Source organism: Antechinus flavipes, chromosome 2 (assembly GCF_016432865.1).
Source record: "Antechinus flavipes isolate AdamAnt ecotype Samford, QLD, Australia chromosome 2, AdamAnt_v2, whole genome shotgun sequence".
Taxonomy (NCBI): Eukaryota; Metazoa; Chordata; class Mammalia; order Dasyuromorphia; family Dasyuridae; genus Antechinus; species Antechinus flavipes.
The window spans coordinates 261,020,525-261,044,802 of NC_067399.1; the positions used below are offsets into that span (position 1 = coordinate 261,020,525).

General features: G+C 35.6%; 1 protein-coding gene and 3 non-coding genes across 4 annotated transcripts in view; 1 reads left to right on the top strand and 3 right to left on the bottom strand.

The window, feature by feature from the left end:
• Positions 1-8,114, bottom strand: part of LOC127549136 (ribonuclease 4-like) — a 31,136-nt gene extending 23,022 nt beyond the window's left edge. The window contains exons 1-2 of the mRNA XM_051976958.1: positions 7,853-8,114; positions 7,571-7,664 (exon numbers count right to left, since the gene is read on the bottom strand). The gene's annotated coding sequence lies outside the window, so the exon portion shown is untranslated. The remainder of the gene's footprint in view (positions 1-7,570; positions 7,665-7,852) is intronic.
• Positions 8,115-8,582: 468 nt separating this feature from the next.
• Positions 8,583-8,654, bottom strand: TRNAP-UGG (transfer RNA proline (anticodon UGG)). Its single transcript has one exon. It is a non-coding gene; the product is annotated as a tRNA-Pro (tRNA).
• A 1,524-nt stretch (positions 8,655-10,178) lies between these two features.
• TRNAY-GUA (transfer RNA tyrosine (anticodon GUA)) lies at positions 10,179-10,268 on the top strand. The gene is given in 2 exon segments: positions 10,179-10,215; positions 10,233-10,268. It is a non-coding gene; the product is annotated as a tRNA-Tyr (tRNA).
• A 996-nt stretch (positions 10,269-11,264) lies between these two features.
• On the bottom strand, positions 11,265-11,354 carry TRNAY-GUA (transfer RNA tyrosine (anticodon GUA)). The gene is given in 2 exon segments: positions 11,265-11,300; positions 11,318-11,354. It is a non-coding gene; the product is annotated as a tRNA-Tyr (tRNA).
• Between the last annotated feature and the right edge of the window lie 12,924 nt (positions 11,355-24,278).

Here is a 24,278-nt window from a genome sequence, read left to right on the forward strand (position 1 = left end):
GATTAAAAGCCAGAATCCTACAATATGTTGTTTACAGGAAACACACCTGAAGCGGGGAGATACATGCAGGTTAAAGGTAAAAGGTTGGAGCAAAATCTACTATGCTTCAGGTGAAGTCAAAAAAGCAGGGGTAGCCATCCTGATCTCAGATCAAGCTAAAGCAAAAATTAACCTAATTAAAAGAGATAAGGAAGGACACTATATCTTGCTAAAGGGTAGCATGGATAATGAAGCACTATCTATATTAAACATATATGCACCAAGTGGGGTAGCATCTAAATTCTTAAAAGAGAAATTAAGAGAGCTGCAAGAAGAAATAGACAGTAAAACTATAATAGTGGGAGATCTCAACCTTGCACTCTCAGAATTAGATAAATCAAACCACAAAATAAATAAGAAAGAAGTCAAAGAGGTAAATAGAATACTAGAAAAGTTAGATATGATAGATCTCTGGAGAAAATGTAATGGAGACAGAAAGGAATACACTTTCTTTTCAGCAGTTCATGGAACCTATACAAAAATTGACCATATATTAGGACATAAAAACCTCAAACTCAAATGCAGTAAGGCAGAAATAGTAAATGCATCCTTTTCAGACCACGATGCAATGAAAATTACATTCAACAAAAAACCAGGGGGAAGTAGACCAAAAAATAATTGGAAACTAAATAATCTCATACTAAAGAATGATTGGGTGAAACAGCAAATCATAGACATAATTAATAACTTCACCCAAGAAAACGATAATAATGAGACATCATACCAAAATGTATGGGATGCAGCCAAAGCGGTAATAAGGGGAAATTTCATATCTCTAGAGGCCTATTTGTATAAAATAGAGAAAGAGAAGATCAATGAATTGGGTTTGCAATTAAAAATGCTAGAAAAGGAACAAATTAAAAACCCCCAGTCAAACACTAAACTTGAAATTCTAAAAATAAAAGGTGAGATCAATAAAATTGAAAGTAAAAAAACTATTGAATTGATTAATAAAACTAAGAGTTGGTTCTATGAAAAAACCAACAAAATAGACAAACCCTTAGTAAATCTGATTAAAAAAAGGAAAGAGGAAAATCAAATTGTTAGTCTTAAAAATGAAAAGGGAGAACTCGCCACTAACGAAGAGGAAATTAGAGTAATAATTAGGAGTTACTTTGCCCAACTTTATGCCAATAAATTCAACAACTTAAATGAAATAGAAAAATACCTCCAAAAATATAGCTTGCCCAAACTAACAGAGGAAGAAGTAAATATCCTAAACAGTCCCATCTCAGAAAAAGAAATAGAACAAACTATCAATCAACTCCCTAAGAAAAAATCCCCAGGACCAGATGGATTTACATGTGAATTCTACCAAACATTTAAAGAACAATTAACTCCAATGTTATATAAACTATTTGAAAAAATAGGGATTGAAGGAGTCCTACCAAACTCCTTTTATGACACAGACATGGTATTGATACCTAAACCAGGTAGGCTGAAAACAGAGAAAGAAAATTATAGACCAATCTCCCTAATGAATATTGATGCTAAAATCTTAAATAAAATATTAGCAAAAAGATTACAGAAAATCATCACCAGGATAATACACTATGACCAAGTAGGATTTATACCAGGAATGCAGGGCTGGTTCAATATTAGGAAAACTATTAGCATAATTGACTATATCAATAACCAAACAAACAAAAACCATATGATCATCTCAATAGATGCAGAAAAAGCATTTGATAAAATCCAACATCCATTCCTAATAAAAACACTTGAGAGCATAGGAATAAATGGACTTTTCCTTAAAATAGTCAGGAGCATATATTTAAAACCATCAGTAAGCATCATATGCAATGGGGAAACATTGGAACCTTTCCCAGTAAGATCTGGAGTGAAGCAAGGTTGCCCGCTATCACCATTATTATTTAATATCGTATTAGAAACACTAGCCTCGGCAATAAGAGTCGAGAAAGAAATTAAAGGAATTAGAGTAGGCAATGAGGAAACCAAACTATCACTCTTTGCAGATGATATGATGGTATACCTAGAGAACCCCAGAGATTCTACTAAAAAGCTATTGGAAATAATTCATAATTTTAGCAAAGTAGCTGGCTACAAAATAAATCCCCATAAATCCTCAGCATTTTTATATATCACCAACAAAACCCAACAGCAAGAGATACAAAGAGAAATTCCATTCAGAATAACTGTTGATACCATAAAATATTTGGGAATCTATCTACCAAAGGAAAGTCAGGAATTATATGAGCAAAATTATAAAAAAGTCTCCACACAAATAAAGTCAGACTTAAATAATTGGAAAAATATTAAGTGCTCTTGGATCGGCAGAGCGAACATAATAAAGATGACAATACTCCCTAAACTAATCTATTTATTTAGTGCTATACCAATCAGACTTCCAAGAAAATATTTTATTGATCTAGAAAAAATAACAACAAAATTCATATGGAACAATAAAAAGTCGAGAATCTCAAAGGAATTAATGAAAAAAAAATCAAATGAAGGTGGCCTAGCTGTACCTGATCTAAAATTATATTATAAAGCAGCAGTCACCAAAACCATTTGGTATTGGCTAAGAAATAGATTAGTGGATCAGTGGAAAAGGCTAGGTTCACAAGACAGAATAGTCAATTATAGCAATCTAGTGTTTGACAAACCCAAAGCCCCTAACTTCTGGGAAAAGAATTCATTATTTGATAAAAACTGCTGGGATAATTGGAAATTAGTATGGCAGAAATTAGGCATGGACCCACACTTAACACCATATACCAAGATAAGATCAAAATGGGTCTATGACCTAGGCATAAAGAATGAGATTATAAATAAATTAGAGGAACATAGAATAGTTTATCTCTCAGACTTGTGGAGGAGAAAGAAATCTGTGACCAAAGATGAACTAGAGACCATTACTGATCACAAAATAGAAAATTTCGATTACATCAAATTAAAAAGCCTTTGTACAAATAAAACTAATGCAAACAAGATTAGAAGGGAAGCAACAAACTGGGAAAACATTTTCACAGTTAAAGGTTCTGATAAAGGCCTCATTTCCAAAATATATAGAGAACTGACTCAAATTTATAAGAAATCAAGCCATTCTCCAATTGATAAATGGTCAAAGGATATGAACAGACAATTCTCAGAGGATGAAATTGAAACTATTACCACTCATATGAAAGAGTGTTCCAAATCATTATTGATCAGAGAAATGCAAATTAAGACAACTCTGAGATACCACTACACACCTGTCAGATTGGCTAAGATGACAGGAAAAAATAATGATGAATGTTGGAGGGGATGCGGGAAAATTGGGACACTATTGCATTGTTGGTGGAGTTGTGAACGAATCCAACCATTCTGGAGAGCAATCTGGAATTATGCCCAAAAAATTATCAAATTGTGCATACCCTTTGATCCAGCAGTGTTTCTATTGGGCTTATATCCCAAAGAAATACTAAAGAAGGGAAAGGGACTTGTATGTGCCAAAATGTTTGTAGCAGCCCTGTTTGTAGTGGCTAGAAACTGGAAAATGAATGGATGCCCATCAATTGGAGAATGGCTGGGTAAATTATGGTATATGAATGTTATGGAATATTATTGTTCTGTAAGAAATGACCAGCAGGATGAATACAGAGAGGACTGGCGAGACTTACATGAACTGATGCTAAGTGAAATGAGCAGAACTAGGAGATCATTATACACTTCGACAACAATATTGTATGAGGACATATTTTGATGGAAGGGGATTTCTTTGACAAAGAGATCTGAGTTTCAATTGATAAATGACGGACAAAAGCAGCTACACCCAAAGAAAGAACACTGGGAAACGAATGTGAACTATCTGCATTTTTGTTTTTCTTCCCGGGTTATTTATACCTTCTGAATCCAATTCTCCCTATGCAACAAGAGAACTGTTCGGTTCTGCAAACATATATTGTATCTAGGATATACTGCAACATATCCAACATATAAAGGACTGCTTGCCATCTAGGGGAGGGGGTGGAGGGAGGGAGGGAAAAAAAAATTGGAACAGAAACGAGTGTCAATATAAAGTAATTATTAAATTAAAAAAAAATAATAAATAAAAAAATAAATAAATAAAAAATTGAACAAACCATAATGGACAGCTTCTACTGTGGGTCTGCCCTACATGATGAGAAGTGACCCCAGGTGATACACGTAGATACTCCAGGTTTTTAAAGTCTTCATTAGATATCATCTAGATGTGATGTCATCCAACTGACTTTCCCTATCCAATCCATCAAAAAGTTGCCAGCTTAATCTTCTTCATGAGCACATAAATTCATACCACTCTACTACCAGAAATCTTCAATGGCTCCTCCTTAGTGTCCAGGGGAAAAAATAGCCCATTCTTTATGTAGAATTCAAAGCCCTCCAACTTGCTTTTCTAGTCATATATCAAATTACTTTTTATTTATCTTTGTGTTTATGTTCCAGCTACATTGGGCTCCTTAAATTCCTCTTATGTTGTTCTGCATTAGTATTACTAATATTATTATTCCTTTTTTCCTTTCATTCCAAGTGTTTAGTACAATGGCTTGAACATAATGGGTGCTTCATAAAGGTTTTTTGAGTGAATGAATGAATGCTATTAGATTGAACACAGAAGTTAAAAAGTAAGCTGACAGTCAAACAACATTCTGCCATCCTGCCTAGGTAGTATAAAGGGAAATAAATGTAACTAGAAACTATTGAAAAAACTTTCTTTAGATAGGCAAAAGTACCATGAACTCTTAGAAATGTCTTTTTGAATAACTTCCATACAGTCATATCTCAGAGATATTGTGAATTTCTTTCTAGACCTCTGCAATAAAGTATCACAATAAAATAAATCGCATGAACTTTTTGTTTTCCCAAAAGTTATATTAATATTATACTCTATTAAGCATGCAATAGTATTATATCTAAGAAAATGTACATAGCTTTTTAAATACTTTATTGTTTAAAAAAAAAAAAGACTAACAACCATCATCTAAGTTTTCAATGTATTACCATCCTTTTGCTGGTAGAAGGTCTTGCCTTCCATGTTTTTTTTTTTTAATTTAAATTTTATTCTATTTAATAATAACTTTGTATTGACAGAATCCATGCCAGGGTAATTTTTTACAACATTATCCCTTGCACTCGCTTATGTTTTTTTTTTCCCCTCCCTCCTTCCACCCCTCCCCCCCAAGATTTGCCTTCCATATTGATGGTTGCTGAGTGATCAGGGGAAAGTTAAGGTGGCTGTGGCAATTTCTTAAAATAAGACAATAAAATTTGCTTATCCATTGATTCTTCCTTTTGTTTAAATACTTAGAAGACATCGTTGGGTTAATGATTGGTCTTATTTCAATATTGCTCTGTCTCAGGGAATAAAGAGATCAAAGGAGAGAGAGAAAAACAGAACAGCCAGTCAGTGAAGCAGTCAAAAAGATACAATATGTATCAATTAATTTCACCATGTCATATGGGCATGGTTTGTAGCATCCCACAGCTGACAAGAGATACTATGTAAGTACATGCTGTTAGACAAATGTCATTAATAGACTTGTTTGACATGGAATTGTCACCAATGTTTAGTTTGTAAAAATCACAATATAAGTAAAATGTAATATCTTCAAAGTATACAATAAAGCAAAATGCAATAAAATGGAGTATGCCTGTACTTGAAAAAAGGAACTGAACTCTAAAAAAGACTTCTTGATGGCCAGGTATCAAATAAGTACCACTTTTCTCTTAGTAGTGATGACTGAAACAATCCAAATATCCACTACTTGCATCTGGAAATACTCAACCAATAAATTCCTTCCCTAATGTGAATGCCTAACTACAGAGGACACCATAGGAATTCAAGCTCAAGACTAAGCACTCAAGTACAGCACGCACGCGCACACACGCAAAACTCCATCAAATATTATAAGAATATCCAGAGCCTCCAGTCTCACGATGTATACCTATTCCACTGTTAGTCAACCCCTGTACAACTTGTTCCTTCTTCTTTCTCTGTCTCTCTGCTACTGTAAACCCAGCAAACCAGCCTGAGCAATTTGTTTTGCACAGGGATTAGAATTTGTGCACACTATTGCCAATGGAAAAATCTCACTTGGGTAATTTCTTGGAGAGGGAACAAAAATGTACTCTGCGTGTTTCCTGTGGTGATAGTCAGGAATCTTGTTGACTAAAGAAGAAAAGGGACAAAGTCTTGCTTACATACTTATTTTTCCAAATAGAGACAGGGATTAAATATTCACTTTTCAGCAAACTCTGAGACAACCCCAGAACAGAGAGACTTTGTATATGTAATTATTTACACAGGTTATATTTTTCATATGTACATATCAAATTAAATATTCAACAATGAGTTTCAATCTTTCATCAATAAGTCCCTCTAAGCATGCCTGTACTTATAGACATATTTACAAATTATTCTCCTATATGAAAATAGCAATGCTTAATCCACTGAGTTAAAGTCATTATTCTTTTTCACATACTCCAATCTCAATTGCTATTTATGGCCAGATTGTCTTCTTCTTTCCTTCTTCAATGATTTAGGGCAGGCCTCCCTTCATATCTGAATCTACTTTGTTTTTAAGGCTCATCTCAGATGCTTTCTGCTTCATATTTTTGGTTCCTCTTCTAATTATTTTGCATTCTAAGGATATTTAATAAATGTTTCCTTATAGAATATAGGAAGGAGAAGGCTGAAATAAGAGGTTATAATAAGAATTACTTATCCAGCCTTCCTTTTCATCCACAACTAGAACTAACATCTGCTAATAATCATTATATGACGAGTCCCAAGCCAGGGTTGAAAATTTTCCTAAAATTCTAATAAGAAGCCTAAGAGCCATACATATCAGAAGCTCCTGTCTTAGGGTTCTGGCATATGCAGCTGCAGAAAACACAGGTTTGTTCTACTTAGGATAAGGGATGTTGCATGACCTTTAAACCTCAAAAAGTTGGCCCACATACCAATAGAAAAACAAAACATTCAACTTCAACTTTAAAGGAAGACTGATGTTTCCAACATACTGACTTCTTATACATTTGACTTAACTGATTAAGAGTCTGGGTGCCCTTATGGAGAAGTAACTAAATCGACACATGTGAATGTAATGTGGGAGTGTTACACTCTGAGAAATAGCTAATGCAAGATGTTAGACAAAAGAGTAGAAGAAACTGAGGCAGACCCTAAGTTAACAAGATAATTACATGATGACACAATAACAAAAGCAAAAACTCCTGAATGATTTCATTAAAAAGACCAACATAGTGGACCAATCGTTCCTTAAAGGACTGAGTGAAGCATGCCTCTGGCCTCTCAGAAGAGAGGAAGTGGATTATAGATGGTCAGACTTATACAAAATGTTGAATTGTTTTGTTTGACTGAAATTCTTGGAAGGTGGGGGCATCATCTGACTCCGAACTCTTTTTTTTCTTTTCTTTTCTTTTTCTTTAAAGACAAAGTGAGTCCAAGACTGAAAATCAAGGAATTTCCTATCCCTCCCTGCCCTTTCTCTAAATAACAACAATTTAAAAAAAAAAAAAAGTAACTCACTGTGTGATGGTGGAGCACCAGACTTGTTTGTTTCTTCCTTCAGTAATTTGGTTCCTTTTAGGACTAAAAGAGGGTTCCTTTTAGAACAGAGAATCTATGAAATGAAAACGGGAGAAGAAGAATTAGCAAAAGGTAAAAGATTTATTCTATCACCAGACACTAGTTCCTGATAAGAAATTAATGCAACAACAGTTCATAGGACTCCTACTATGAGCTTCTAGGCTCAGAATGGGGAAAAATAAGCCAAGATAATACAAAAAAAGTGCAAACTGAGGAACATACGCTATATGTTGTCTTTGGGGCGAGTTAATGGCCAGTAGAAGAGTCGGTAAAGTGAAACGAAACCCAGAAGTGAGAAGAGGAAAAAGGGAGGATGTTAGCAGAGGAAAGGAAACAGATGTTGTGGGCGTGTTTGTGTGTAACTATTGTGTATGCGTATTCGTGTGTGGTGTATATGTACATGTTGTACGTGTTAGTACAGTGTGCCGATTTGAGAGACAATATAACACAGGCCTCTGACAAACTTGTTAGGAATTAAGATCAATACTATAATTTCAGCCTGGGAATGCGCCCTTTTCCCCAACCTAACACTAGGAAACTTGTTGCTGCATTTTTGTTCTCCCCAGGATGGGAGCGGCTGGTATGGCTCTGAGGGTTGTTTTTTGGACCTCAGAGCCAGAAATCAGCGAAATGGGAACCGCAGTCGGAGTCCTGGAGCTTGTTCCTGAAATACCTCCAGGGGGCAACAGAGGGAAGAAAAGGATTGTATTCAGGGTTGGGGAAGAGTTATAACTCCAAACGGCAGGACACAGCTGGCTTGCAAGCTTGAGACTGGCGGACGGGAATTGAAACGTTGAAATAGAGTAACCTTACTCTAGTAACGAGGTTCCCAATACTTTCCCTTTACTCTGTTTAAACAGGGAAGAGTGGAGGCCAAAAAAAGTTTTGATAGACTTTGTTCATACGTTTCAAAAGAGAAACTCCACCAAAACTAGGAAGAAGAAAAAAAAAAGGGCTCGTCCGGGATTTGAACCCGGGACCTCTCGCACCCAAAGCGAGAATCATACCCCTAGACCAACGAGCCACACATGTTTATACCTAATTGAACTCCTTCTGTGTCATGTGCGAATGGATTTTTGTTTTCTGGTTTGAATTATATAATTGGATTTTTTTCCCCTATTTTTCATCTATTATTTATTCTGCCACAACATCATTTACTCCTTCCTTTCCCATTTCTCCTCCCGACCCGTTCCCAAACCCATATTTTTTGGCTGATTTTACTTCTAACTTTGTTCTCAGCAAAAGCTGTCAGGAGACCACGACTACTACTTAGATTAAGAGATGGAAGAGAAGCGGAGGAATAGTGTCATTTACATTTTGAGCAGAAAGAAGTCTGTTGAATTCAGAGACCAATTAACTATAGACTTCTGTGTGCTTTCTGTCATGAATGCGAAGAAAAACCAGGAATCCTTATTACTGGGCAGAGAACAGCGCGGCAAGATACTGCTTGAGTACTGAGCCGTTCCTTCTCCGTATAGGGGACAGTCGTTTTTGTGCGTTCTTTGAGAAAGGACAAAGTTAGACAACAGAAAAGCTCCCAGGGGCATTTATTAATCTTTGGGATTGAGCAAAATTGTAGCCCTTAGATTGAACCATTCTAGGGAAGAAGGAAACTTCCTTAAAAATAATAGTAGTTCAATAGACTTTTAATAGAATTTGGAGAGGGGGGAGAGAGGGAAACTCTATCAAAATGAACTATTTCGTGATTCCTTTACCATATATTATATTTTGCAGTCAGAAGTGATTTGATTCCACCCATTTCTATCCCTCAAAATCTTGCACATCTCTCCAAGACAAACTCAAATGTCTCCTTTTCACAGAAGCCCTCTTTGATCCTCAGTAGAATGTGATCTTATTCTATTAGGAACTTTTAAAATAGTTTTTGTATATTTCTTTTGTGGTTTTTTCTTTTTTTTAAGATTCACTGAATCTTGGAGTGTAAAGGGATTTAAAATCATTTTATCCAATACCCTGCTTGATACAAAGATCCATTCTACAATATACCTAGTGGTATATTGTCACCTAGCTTCTGCTTGAATAGCTCCAGGGATGTGGAACTCAACTTTCTCAAGTAGTAAATAGGTCTTAGAACAGCTCTCAACTTTAGGGAAGTTATACTGAGCTGAAATCTGCTTTACTCCTAATATGAATCTCCATTGTCCCTTTTTCATCTTTGGGAAGCAAGCAGAGTAAGTCTAATTGTCTTCCATGCCTTCATATATTTGCAGAAGGAGATAAATCTCTCCACTCTTTTCTTCTCTAGGCTAAATCAGACTGACCACATAAGCAGTAGTCTTACTGCAATTCGCATAAATTGACCTCTTTTATTATATTGTATCCTCCTTGAGAGACGATCATCTTATTCACTACTGTATTGCCCCACAATTCCTTGCTGTATAGTAGTCGTTCAGTTATTTGTTGAATGAATGCACCTTTAAAAGGTATGTAAATAAGAATCTGGTTCAAAAAGTTCTGGTTCAAGAAATGAATGCCAAGACTATGTAATCTCCTCCTGAAAAGTCAACCACAAAATTAACATAGAATAACCCCTTCGATAGCTCAGCTGGTAGAGCGGAGGACTGTAGAAAGTAAATCTGAGGCAATCCTTAGGTCGCTGGTTCGATTCCGGCTCGAAGGAGGTCTGTTTTTCTTGTTGAAAGCACATAGTATATCATTTCCTGGGAGATAGTTCATGGCTTGTATTCTAACACTCTTTATTCATCCCATAAACCAGAAGTGATTGTGTCATTCGCGTGCCACCAAAAATATATATATATAAGTTTCTTAGCCTTCTTGACCTCATCTTCTGAATATGAACAATATTTAACAAAGTGACGTGACTTGCCCAAAGTCCTAATAGTATATGGCAGAAACCAAGTATCCTAAATCCAAAGCAATGTCCCTGCTTTGCGCTTTTGGTAAACTTGAAATCTATGTAACTAAGAACTATTATACTGAGTTGGTAATAGAGATAGACATCATCCGTAGGATTTTATGGCAAGAAAGAATGAAAGGGAAATGAAAAGGGTTGACTTGATGTGCTGGGTTTTAGAGGTCATAGTCAAGAATGAAAGAATGGAGCTATCCCAATGAGAAATTGCCGGTCTTCCAGTGAAGGTTGTATGGCTATCAGAATTATTTGAGGAGATTCCTGATGAGATACCAGTTGAACTAGAAAGCTTTTGCAGTCACTTTCAAGATTTCTTAGTTCAGAATAAAGTATTAGTAGGGAAAATGTTGGGGGGAGGGGGGTTGAAGGAGAAGAGGAGCAGGATGGTTATAGTAGGGAGAGGGACAATATAGAAAAAAGAAACGTTTGAGATTTTAGTACTTAATTCTCTACTTGAGTATTGTAGTGTTACCGAAGGTTCAAAACAATTTTTTTTTTTAATTAAGAAAAAAGGATTAAGCAGGAGAAGTTTGTTTCCTGCCATCATTCCGAAGTTTCAAACGAAACCACTTCCCTCGGGAATTACTGACCCACCAGAGCAGGGGTAAATCTCACATTAGAGACTTTCGAGTTTGGGAGAGTTTTTGCCCAGAAAGGGAGGACACAAACACCTTTATCGAATTTCATTTGTAAACAAGTAGGGGTAAACACCCTTGGGAGAGTGTCTTCTAAAACGTTTGTACCTCCTTCGAGCCGGATTCGAACCAGCGACCTAAGGATCACTACAGATGTACAACCTACAGTCCTCCGCTCTACCAACTGAGCTATCGAAGGGTACATAACACACACAGCTTCTATAATCCTCTTTATAAAATAAGTACCTCTGGAAAGACTAGTAGGTAGCATTTTATTTTGTTTTTTAAGAATACTTTAGTGGCTACTTCAATGGCTCGTCATATTCACCATGAATAATTACACTAGCACTTTGATCTTCAAAATATATTGATTTACCACCAATTAGTAAATACCCACCCAGGTGCAAAAAAATCTCACTAGAAGTTTTCAATGATTTGCCCTCTGCTAGCTCCCTAAGAGTTGCTTCCTACTACTGCTAAAAGGCTTTATGTAGGAGCTATAAATGATCTTCTTTTTGACCAGATTTCTATAAAATATGCGGATCTAAAACTGATGAGACCATGATCTTTAACAACAATTGTCATTAAAAGAGGAGAAAATATAAACGCCTGGCGTCTTGCCATGAGGGAAGAATAGTTCAGAAACAACCATAGAATCTCATAATTGGAAGAAACACAAAAGCCAACTTATCCAACCTAAACCTGCACATAATTATACAACAAACTCAACAAGTGCTCAATCAATCTATGCTAATCTGGTCCTCCAATGAAAACTCTGTTTCCCAAATTGCATCTCTATTGCCATATATGTAATTTTAAAAAATCATTTCTACCATCAACACTTAAGTTTTGTTCAATGGTCCCATTTGGTCCTGTTTGGGTCCCGAATCGCTTAGATTGAATAGCAATCATTTCTGCTTTAGCCAGAAATCCAGAGGATCTTCCCCTCCCTGGTTTATTTACTTGTTTGTTTGTTTACTTGTTTGGATTTTTTTTTTTTTTTTTTTTGGATGAGGTGAAAGGAGATTTTTTGCTTCAATTGCTACTCAGCCGTAATCATTCAATGGGTGTAGCTTCGGTCAAACTGACACCTGTTGAACACTTTACCTTAAAAAGGCCAAGATCTCCCATTGCACTCAGGGCAATGTCCAGTCGTCCTGATCTATATCTGGCCAGTGGACCCAGACAGCTTTGGAAGGGAAAGTGAGGCAGATTACCTTGCACAGCCTTCCCTCACTTAAATTCAATTCACTTACATGTCAAGACATCACCTCCCTGATGTCATGGTCCTCTTTGAAAACAAAGAACAACATCCCCTGATATAAAGCCTGTCTCTACTTGTTTCTTTGCTTTGATCATTACATAGGGTACTGTACCATTCCAATACAGAAGAACATATAAACTCTTATCGTTAGCATTGAAGGCCCTCTGGAATCAAATTCAAATTTACATTTTCAATCTACTCCCTTTGGTGCACTTTACATAATCTATAAAATGGAATACTATCCGTATCCATTTTCTTCTTGCTCTTTCCCATTGTTATTCCTTTTTTCCTTTAGTACTGTCCTTCACTCATAGCCCAACTGGAATCCCACGTTCAATGTGAAGTAGACTTAAATAAAGGGAGGACCTGCCCAGAACGATAATCTGCTCCTATTGAATTCCTTTTGTATCTCTTTAAAGAGCTGTCAATACATTAACAAGAAGACTTCGTTCCCCCAAAATGTCTATTTACTAGACCCTTGGTACTTATGCCCCTTGCCTCCTTAAGAGAAAATGCAAAATTCAATTCACCTTCTACTAAGTCATGCCTGGAACAAAGAATAAAATGAAGAAAGGGAAGAAAAATCAGTTTAGAAAAAAAAAAAAAAGCAATATATTATCTGGATTTGTCACTGCATTCAAAACTCCAAGTTGTCCCTAACTTTTGAAAATAAAAGAGAGGTTCATGTTCTCATCTTTTCTTTGGAACCATTACACTCAGTATGATTGCTGATTTTGTTGAATGTTAGTAGTGGAATCACTACAGTTGAAAATCACAGGCTCTTATGGGCTGATAGTAAATAATGAATAGAAAACAGGAAGGAAAAATGTCAATAAAGAAAACAATAATGAGAGGAGTAAACAGAGTGTACTTCCTTATCAAAGAAAACACTTTCTTCCTCCCCCCACCCCCAAGCACTGAAAAACATTGAAGAATCTATTTTTTACAGTATATTAAAGAGGAAAGGATGCAAAAAACAAAGTATGTGGTGAGGATAGGGATATTTCAGACTTTATTATCATACCCATCATACTCCCTACCTCCTGTGGCCAAAATGGCATTAAAAACTGCCCTTCAATATACTTCCTTTCCTATCTTTACAAATATTTATGAGAATAATCTGTGTTTTAAAGTCCTTCAAAACCTCTTCTTTTCCCATTTCCCTTTGGCTTGTAAGCAACTTGAGCGAAGGAACTGTTCTTTACCTCTTTTTGCATTTCACGTTTTTAGCACAATACCTGGGACATAATAGATGCTCAAATTATTTATTGAATTGAATTTTCCAGTTTTCTTAAAATTTACTACCATCCTTGTAGTCTACCATACAGGAACACTGATTTCCTTGTAGTTCCTCCCATTAGAAACTTCAATTCTTCATCCATCCAGTCAGTCAGTCAATAGCCATTCATTCTCCATGTATTAGATGCCAAAAACTGTGCTAAGCATTGTAGAGACAAAGAAAGCCAGCCTCTGCTCTCAAGGTGCTTTCAGTCTAATGCAAATATATAAAGTATACACAGGATAAATTGGACATAATCAACAGAGGAAAGAAAGTATAATTCAAAAGCCTTGGGAAAAGTGTCTTAAATTTTTGCTGGAACTTGAAGGAAGTCAAGGAAGCCAGGATGTAGAAATAAGATAGAGCATTACAGGCATTCAGTGCATTTTCACTGGCTGTGGCCTAGACCAAATGCTTTTTCTTCCAGGCTCTGCCCCCTAGCTTTCTCTATCTTTCTTCAAATCCCAGATAAAACCCTATTTTCTTCTCTAAGTCTTTTTGCTTCTCACTTAATGCTAGTGTCTTCCCTCTGAAATTACCTCAAAAATATCAGTGTGTGTGTGTGTGTGTGTGTGTGTGTGTGTGAGTTTGTGTGTGTCGTACGTAGTTATTTACATATCTCCCTTATTAGAGTGCAAGTTCATTGAGTGAAGGAGTTGATTTTGTCTTTCTTTGTATCCTTAGCACTTAGCATGGTGCCTTACACAAAATAAATAATGAATAAATACTTATTGACTTGAAAAGGGGCATCTTTGTTGAAAGTAGGAGAATTCATGAATTATTTTCTAGCAATTTTTGCAACTAACTGAAAAATATAGAGAATACATGAGCTTATTTCATTTCTTGTTTGTTGACTATTATTTATCTGGATACTAAGGTTCTGGGTATTGCACAGTGCCAAATAAAGGAGTCACTCTTTCTTAGAGGTAATCTATGAGAATGCAGAACTTGGGAAGTCAAATTAAAAAATGTCTCAAAGAAGGAATGGTCTACATTGTTAAGTGCTATGAAGAAGTCAAGGACAGAAAAGTGTCATTGGTTTTGATGACTTAAAAATAGGAAACTCAATAGAATAGTAGTGAATAGAGCCCATAAAAGTAGAGTTAGTGAATGGAGCCTTATTTCTAGAAGTTTGGTAGTGAGGGAAAGGAGAGAGATACAATGATAGATTAACACCAAAGTAGGATGGAGAATTTTTTTTTTAAATTTGCTTTGGGTTGTGATTTATTTTGGTTTTTTAAAAAGTGATATGACAAAAAAAAAAGTGATATAAAAAAGCATATGACAAAGGAAAAAAAATCTGATTCACACCTCTCAGATTTCTTAAGATGACAGGAAAAGATAATGACAAATGTTTGAGGGGATGTGGGACACTAATACATTGTTGGTAGAGTTGTGAACTGATCCAACCATTCTGAAGGGTAATTTGGAACTATGCCCAAAGGGCTATCAAAATGTGCATACGCTTTGATCCAGCAGTGTTTCTACTGGGCTTATATCCCATAGAGATCTTAAAGGAGGGAAACGGACCCACATGTGCAAAAATGTTTGTGGCAGCCTTCTCTGTAGTAGCTAGAAACTGGAAACCAAGTGAATGCCCATCAACTAGAGAATGGCTGAATCAGTTATGATATATGAATGTCATGGAATATTAATGTTCTGTAAGAAATGATCAACAGGATGATTTTAGAGAGGCCTGGAAAGACTTCTACGAACTGATGCTAAGTGGAATCAGTAGAACCAGGAAATCATTGTACAATGCAACAATGAAGATCAATTCTGATGGACATGGCTCTTTTTAACAATAAGATGATTGAGTCCAAGCCCAATGATTTTGTGATGAAGAGAATCATGTACACCCAGAGAAAGGACTGTAGGAACTGAGTGTGGATCACAACATAGTATTTTCACTCTTTTTCATTTCTTTGCATTTTGCTTTCTTTCTCATTTTTTTCCTTTTTAATCTGATTTTTCTTGTGTAGCACAATAATTGCATAAATATGTATACATTATTGTATTTAACATATATTTTAAACATGTTTAACATATATTGGATTATTGGAAAACAAGATTTTGCAAGGGTCACTGTTGAAAAATTCTCTGTATGTGTGTGTGTGTGTGTGTATACAGGCAATCGGTGTTAAATGACTTGCCCAGGATCCATAGCTAGGAAGTGTTAAGTATCTGAAATCAGTCTGAGGTCAAACTTGAATTCAGGTCCTCCTGACTTCAGGGCTGGTCCTCTGTCCACTGAACCACGTAGCTGTCTATATACACACACATATATATGTGTGTGTGTGTATGTATATATGTACATATGTGTATATATATATAAAGTGTAATAAAAAATAAAATTTTTAAAAAAGAAAAAAGTCCAATTCATCTTTCATATGACAACCATTCAAACACTTAAATAACTATTCTAGCTCTCCTATGTCTTTTTTTAAAAGTTGATATTTCTCTCTCTCAAGGCTAAAAGCTCAATATCCACATACAAGACCTTTTCCATATAGACTATCAAAGAAACATTAGCATGTCCTATTTTCTATTCACCCCTCCTTGGGCACTATGATGGTCTTCTGCTTCTGAGAGCTCATTCTATTTTTGTCAGATTTAGTGTAGAGATCTGAAAGAATTCAGCTTCATTGTAGGTCAAAAATGAAAAAATTAAGCAGCCTCAATCTTCCCAGGAATAGAGAATATTGGCAAGTGCAATTATATCTGTCCCCTCCTATATCTTGTCAAAATAAAGTATTCCATTATTGTTCTGTAAGAAATGACCAGCAGGAAGATTTCAGAGAGGCCTAGAGTGACTTACATGAACTGATGCTGAGTGAAATGAGCAGGACCAGGAGATCATTATATACTTCAACAACAATACTGTATGATGATGAGTGTAGCGAAAGAACGCTGGGAAATGACTATGAACTACTACATAGAATTCCCAATCCCTCTATTTTTGTCTGCCTGCATTTTTGATTTCCTTCACAGGCTAATTGTACACTATTTCAAAGTCTGGCTCTTTTTGTACAGCAAGATAACTGTATGGACATGTATACATATATTGTATTTAACTTATACTTTAACATATTTAACATGTATTGGTCAACCTGCCATCTGGGGGAGGCGTGAAGGGAAGGAAGGGAAAAATTAGAAGAAAAGGTTTTGCAATTGTAAATGCTGAAAAATTACCCATGCATATATCTTGTAAATAAAAACCTATAATAAAAAAGATGAAAAAAAAAAGATAAAGTATTCCACGTTTATTTAAAAATTCATTTAATTCCCTAACAATTATGGTCTCCCTCCTTCACCTCCAAATTTTCAGGGGAGGACTTTTAATCAAAAGTACCACATAATAATGCCCCACAGTTCACAGTGCTTTAAAGATCATGATATCATTCTATGACAATTCTCTTCATTTATTATTATAAGAAATAAGCTATTTAAAGGCATATGGTACTTCCACTGTAGCATACCTTTTTACAGACTGTTGTTGTCATGGAGCAGAGAGGTAATGCTATTTTTTTAAAGTTTTATTGAAAAACCTAGAAAGATTTGTGTGAACTGATGCTGAGTGAGGTAAGCAGAACCAGGAGATCATTGTACATCATATTAGCAACATTATGCAGATAAACAACTTTGATAAGCTTTTGCTCTTCTCAGTCATATAGTAATTTCAAAAGATTTATGATGGAAAATGCTGCACATATCCAGAGAGCGAACGCTGGAATTTGAATGCAGATTGAAGCATGCTATTTTACATTTTTTGTTGTTTTCCCCTTTTGTTTGGATTCTTCTTTCACATGATGACTACTTCAAGATATGTTTAATACGATTGTACACATATAACCCATATCAGCTAGCTTGCTACCTAGGGAAGGGAGAGAGGGAGAAAAAATGGAAATGAAAATCTTATTAAAGTAAATTTTGCAAACTAATAAATAAATGAAAAATTTTTTTAAGTTTTATTGATATCTTGTGTAGCCTACACATTCTCTGGGATCTCTTACCCTAATTGTCACTCTTCCTGGCAAGTTGCATAAAGTGAATAAGAGTAAATCTTTCCTTCAGTGTTCTACATGTACTAGAAGGAGTCTAAGTATCTTTTTTAATGCTTTTGATAGAAGCCACCATTACAATGTGTTCCCCCAGTATCAATGACTAAATTATCTCTTCAATATCATCTAAGCAATGCCAGTTAATATCTTCTCAGTATCATCTATGACATTGATTATTGCCCAAGTATTATTTTACTAATTACCATTAACTAGCTTTTACAAAAGGGGTTTTTACTGAAAAGATATACCAAGAACAGAAGCGTTAAATAATCTTTTCATAAAACATAGGAATGTCTCCTATATTTTGCCCCAACATAGTCTTTAGAAAAGTAAATTGTCCTCAAATTTATAATGGTTATTAGAAACTATTTGCCTCATAACGTTCACTTCCAAATCCATAGACCACTTAATGATAACTGCCTTATTTAAATAAAATAACATTCTAGTTTCTAGTCAAATTCACTGTGACGCTGATTCCTGTAGGTCACCCTTCATTTAATTCAGCTGCCAATAAACTCTGTTATGGACTCCAGTTCCTGAACCACTGTGGGCTCATTCCTTTTCCCTTTTAAAGCTCACAAAGTCAAAGCTAGCTCCAATACTCCTTTACCCAGGGGCAAGAAACAATAAGCAGGACAGAGTCAGAAGCAAAACCAGGGCTAAATGTCCATAGGTCTCAGCCTGAGTGAAAGAGAACCAAGGGCTGCTGTGCATTGGAGGCCCACATCAGATTAGTTTCCTCATTCTAATGAAGTCAGACCCAAAAAAGTCCCTCTGTATAAGGACCTAACACTCCAGCTGAACAACCACTTAAAAAAAAAAAAACCAGTTAAAATGGCTTGGAAACAGTGGAAATGTTATACTCTGGGCACATACTCTGAAATAAAAAGACTTAAATAATGAACAAATTACTAAGGGAAAATTATCTAAATAAGTAAAAGCGGTATCCTCAATTATACTTGTTGAAAAAAGGTTCACCAGCCAGCCACGTGCGTCCCCTGTCCATGCTCGTAAGACTAGGATATCATTGGCCAGACCACATGGTTATTGGAGTTCGGCTCCAGTGAATACTAATAGTGTGAATCTAAAGTGACTGTTTCATGACCCAGGTGGGAAAATATGTTTTGCAATTTTTCGTTTATTAATTTGAGAGGCAGAGTTTATATACTTTTTAGGCTAGTGTTGCATTAAAACCAGTTACCTCCAGATGGCACTATGTACATTCCAGGTATAAAACATTCTTCGATATTTCATTTTCAACTTTACTAGCAATAACAAGGCATCTATCAAAACGAGGTCGTAAATAATATTTATTATTAATAATATTGTTATTAAAAGAAATTAATATTATTAATAACAAGGTATTTGTCAAAATAGAGTTGTAAATAGCATAATTATGATGACTTGTTCTTGTCAAATGCATTCTCCATCAAGATTATCCTAACTTTATCTGAAGTATGTCGTTCATTCATTGTTAAGGGAAGTGGTGAGCAAATGTTTCGAATTGTTCGCCCTTACAGAGAGAGCAGGCTTCAAGTAAAACCAGAAGCGGACTATTCCTGTACGTGGACTTATTCAGTACTGGCCCTCTTTACACATGGTACCTGTTTTTATATCATCTTTCATTTCCAAATATGTCCCTTTCCTCTCTATTATCCAGGAGTCTTCCACAGTAACAAAAATAAGAACAAAAAAGGGGGTGGGGATGGGGTTGGGAGGAAGGGGAGAAGCAGTCCAATAATAACAATTAATAGTCTGTGTTAGGTCATCTGGGGAGATTAAAATGTACATAGATTTAAAATGCTCTAGTTCATGCCATATGCTTAAAGAAAACGCCATGTACTATATGATGTAATGATTCTATAGGCTAATATTCTGGGTGTGTGCTATGGCTCTTTTGTCCTCATGGTATTAGGAGCCAAACACAAATTCACTTCACTTCACGGAGAGGAAATGGAGTTTTTGAAGAAAATGGTTAAAGTAGTAGACCTGGGAATTGGATGCAGGAATATGGACTTCCAAATCCAGGACTTTTTCCTCATTACAACATTAAATAGAATGAAGTATCAATTGGGTACAGTGAGACTGTAGAGACAGAAAATTATAAAGGATGTTTACTGTGGTGATTGGGAGAGCTGACAGCATTTGATTTCATTATAGAAAAATACTGACATTAATATAACATCATTTCTTGGCATGCATAGGAATTTTTGAGATGATACAGAGAGTTGTTGTTGAGGTTTTGTTTTATATTGTTTTGTTTTTTCCATAAGCACTTTGACAGGATTTCCACAAACTCAATTGCTGTAGCATAAAAGGCAATTCTGTTTCATTCTATAAGGGAAGGAGAGAGAGAAATGTTGAAAAATAGCATCACTATCTTATACAGTGTCCCTAAAAAACAATACATTTTTAACTTATTAGTCAATCAATAAGCATTTATTAAGTAATATATCAGTCATTGTGCAAAACACTGGGGATGCAGAGAAAGGCAAAAGATAATTTCTGCTCTAAAGGAATTCATAGTCTGAAGAGAGACAACATGTAAACAACTATAGTCAAACAAAAATATACATATGAGATATGTATGTGTATTTGCACATATGTACATGCATATATGCATATATACATACATACGTGTGAAAAGTGATTTGACTGGTGTGACATTTTCCCCCATCTCCATCTCTCAGGGTGTATATATGCTAAGGCTAATAAATCCTTGTTTGGAGTATTACACACATACACACACATGCACACACACACATACACACCAGCCTCTTTTTAGATTGCACAGAATTCTCTGTAACCCTGTCCTCCACCAAAACAAACTTATTATTTATTATTATTTATATTTTATTTTTTGTTTTTGTTATTCATCTTTCATTATTAAAGAGGACTAATGACTTCAGGAAGGTAATGACTTGCAAGTGAATTGGATTTAAGTGAAAGTGGATTGTGCAAAGTCATCAATTTCATTTCTCTTCCAGGCCCCATATGAGTGAATCCTGTGGCAAATGACAAGACATGACTTGGATGCAGTGGGATAACTTGACCTTTATGAGCTAGGGTCTTTCCCAGATCTTAATTTGTCTGAGGCAATGCCCATTCAGTAATTAAAAGCTAATAAGAATGGAGGCCAAAGATGACTTAGTTTGCCTTCATAAAAAATTTAATTGAAGAGAGGAAGACCCTGAGAATTTACTTTTATTTCACTGGTCTTAACTATATATATAAATATAACTGGAACTTAACTATAAAGAAGGTTCTCCTTCTTTATGTAGGGAAAGTCTTTTTGGTGCCAGCTTTGTCTACAACTTTATAAAAGTTTGATGTTAAAGACCTTTGATTGGAGTGGATTTCACATCTAGAAGCTACTCCATCGAGTGTTTCCCTCAACCAAAGGCAGTGAGGGCCCAAACACAAAAGCTTTTATTTTAAAAATTATTTTAAATGATAATAGCGAGTTTTCAACATTCACCCTTGTAGAACCTTACCAAATGCAAAATCATATATTAAAATCTGTCAGAAATAAATATGCCTTTCTTTGTCTCTGTAAACTGCACTGATAGTCATCAAATGACACCAATAGGAGACTAGCAGTTATCATCCTACTTTTCACATTTAACAGGGAAAGGAAATTCTAACCCTCTTTTTGTGAAAAACTATGTTGGAATAAAGATTAGTTATGAAAGTCATAGGGAGATTTCAAGATGCTTTGATAAGAAATTAGAAAGTGAGGATCAAGGATGGGTTCATCAGACCATAAACAGAGGTGAAAGATTCTGCAGATTAGAGATCATTGAGGGTGTCCTTATTCATTTTATATATGAAGAAACTGAGTCACTGTTGGGGAGATGAAGTTGTGACTTCATGCTCAGGTCCTATAAATTCAAATCTAGCCTCATTCTATGTTTGAATTAGAAAGATGGGAAAATATATATGAAGAGAATGTAAAATTAATTGCAAAGGAAAATGTGCTATTTACTTATACATTCAAACATTTATTAAGCAATACTATGTGCAAGAAAAGTACATTATGTTTTCCCTCTATATAAGATGGAGATGTGTAGGGTAGAGAGGAGCTTCTTAAACTGTGGTTCCAGACTTTATATTGGCTCTCATAACTGAATGTGGAGGTTGCAAACTTATGATTTATTATCGGTAAATGTTTGACTTATATACCTATATATCCTGGTCACATAACCATTTCTCCAGATAAAAGGGGTCTAAAATTGGAAGAGTTTTTGATGTCTTAGGCTAGTGAATAGTACAAGTAGGTGGAATAAAGATGTCCTGAATGAAGCTTCCTGAAACTGGTCATCAATAAATAGATTTCAACTCGAAGGAAGTTTTGTCCTAGGTCCTATGCTGTTTTCCCTTCCCTTTAACAAAAACTTGGAAGAAGGTAGATTAATACATGTAGAGGGCCAGAACTCTGGAGATGTATAATTGAAACAAGGATACTTACAACAAGTTATTAACTCAGTGGAACTGATAATATAATGGTTCTCTAGTTTACATATACCTTAGTACTTAGTATGGTGATGTAATAGTTCTCTAATTAACACATATTTAGTATGTTGTAATTGTAATAGGGTATTTAAGGGCAGAGAAGGACTGGAAATGGAACATTCCATTTTTGACCATCTTCCTGGTGGCTCGCCTGCCTCCTGCACTCCTCCACTAAAATCAAGACTGGGTCAGATTGGGATAGACACAGACTGTAAAGGAGAAAGACTGTGAAGGAGACAATAAAGACTCTAGACTCTATTCCTGATCATTCTCCTGGTGAGACCAAGGCTCAACCGAAAGATCTCCAGAAAGCTAACCCAAACATTACAGATACATAGGTAGATAGTAGACATAATAGATGGATGGATGGATGGATAGATTGGTTAATTGATTTGAGACAGCTAGATGTTTTAATGAATAGACTGTTGACTTTAGAGAAAAAAAACAACTTGTGAATCTATCCTTATATCATAACTATGACTCAGGAGAAATCATTTAACATCTTTCAGGCTCAGTTTTCTATTCTGTAAAATGGGGTAATAATATCACTTAACATCAAGGGTGATTGTGAAGAAAAAATAGAATAACTTATCTTTATATACAATATGGTGTACTGTTATGGGCCAGAACTCTGAACTTGTAACAAAGGATTCTTACAAGGTACTAAGTCAGTGGAATTGCTAGAGACAATAGTTATCTAATTACATGGTTCGGTATGATTGATTTAATCCTACAAAGAGATGTTATGGGCCAGAACTTGAAACAAGATACTAAGTGGAATTGAGGAGACAATGGTTAAATCTAGTTCATCATTGACTTAATCTTACAACAAATAATGGTTTCCATTATATATATATATATATATATATATATATATATATATATTCCATATTTATTGATATAATGATTGGTTTGTACTCAGTGTAGAGCATATAATCTAGAAGCTCTCAGGGCCAGAAAAGACAACCACACTAGAAGCTATCAGAGGCTGAGATATTCATTCCACCTTTGTGGTGGCTGGAGGCTGAAGCACAAATCTTTGGATTCAGAGAGATTCAGAGGGCAGAGAAGGAGGCAGGAGCTCAAGCTCTCGAAACCAAGGAGAGGATAGGCCTCTAAGAAAGCTAACGGAGCCCTAGGAAGGAGACAAGACTTTGAAAGAGACAATAAAGGATTTGGACTCTTAACACCTGGCTGTACTTGTGGTGATTACTGAACTGAAACGAAGGCTGCCTCCAGAGGCCCCAAGAAAGCAAACTAACAGAGAACATTACATTTTGGAGAGAACATTACAGTGTACTTTGCTGACAAATTGCAATATAAATGGTAGGTATTGTTATAAATTATTATAGAGCTTTATTAAGAGTTTACGGGCTTTATGTTAAATGGACAGTGAAAGAAGGATACAAAGACAAATAAGCAAAATAGTCCCAGCCCAGAAGAGTTGTTTTTTGTTTTTGTTTTTGTTTTTGTTTTTGTTTTTTTTTTTAAATAGAGTGGGAAAAAGAAGGAAAGGCGAGCACTCAGTGGCAGGCTGTGAGAATAACCTAGGAAGTAGTCTGGTACCCAAGATGGTTCCAAAGTAGGAATCCAAGGTTTGCAAAGGATGATAGTTTGAATGGAGGCGCTCTGGACAAAAATATATATGCAATTTTCGTGGAGCAGGAATAGATAACTTAAATCTCAGAGCCAGGATTCTAAAAGATTTCTCTGTTGCCCAGACAGGATCTTCACTAACTTCTTCCAGCCTTAATTCGTGGTCCCAGAGAATCAGTATTCTCTCCTCCAGCCTGTACCCAATTATGCCCTTAATTTTTTTTTTCCTTTTCTTGATTTCTGGATGTGTTGAGATGGAGCAATGTTCTCTTTGAGAAACCTCCCCACTTCGTTGCCATTTATTACTCGAGCAAATGTGATTGGTTGGGAGTTTATGTGAGTTAAAGATGACAGATAAAAGTAAATACGTGAATGTTACAGATTACGTTCCTTCTTTGAAACAATTAGCAA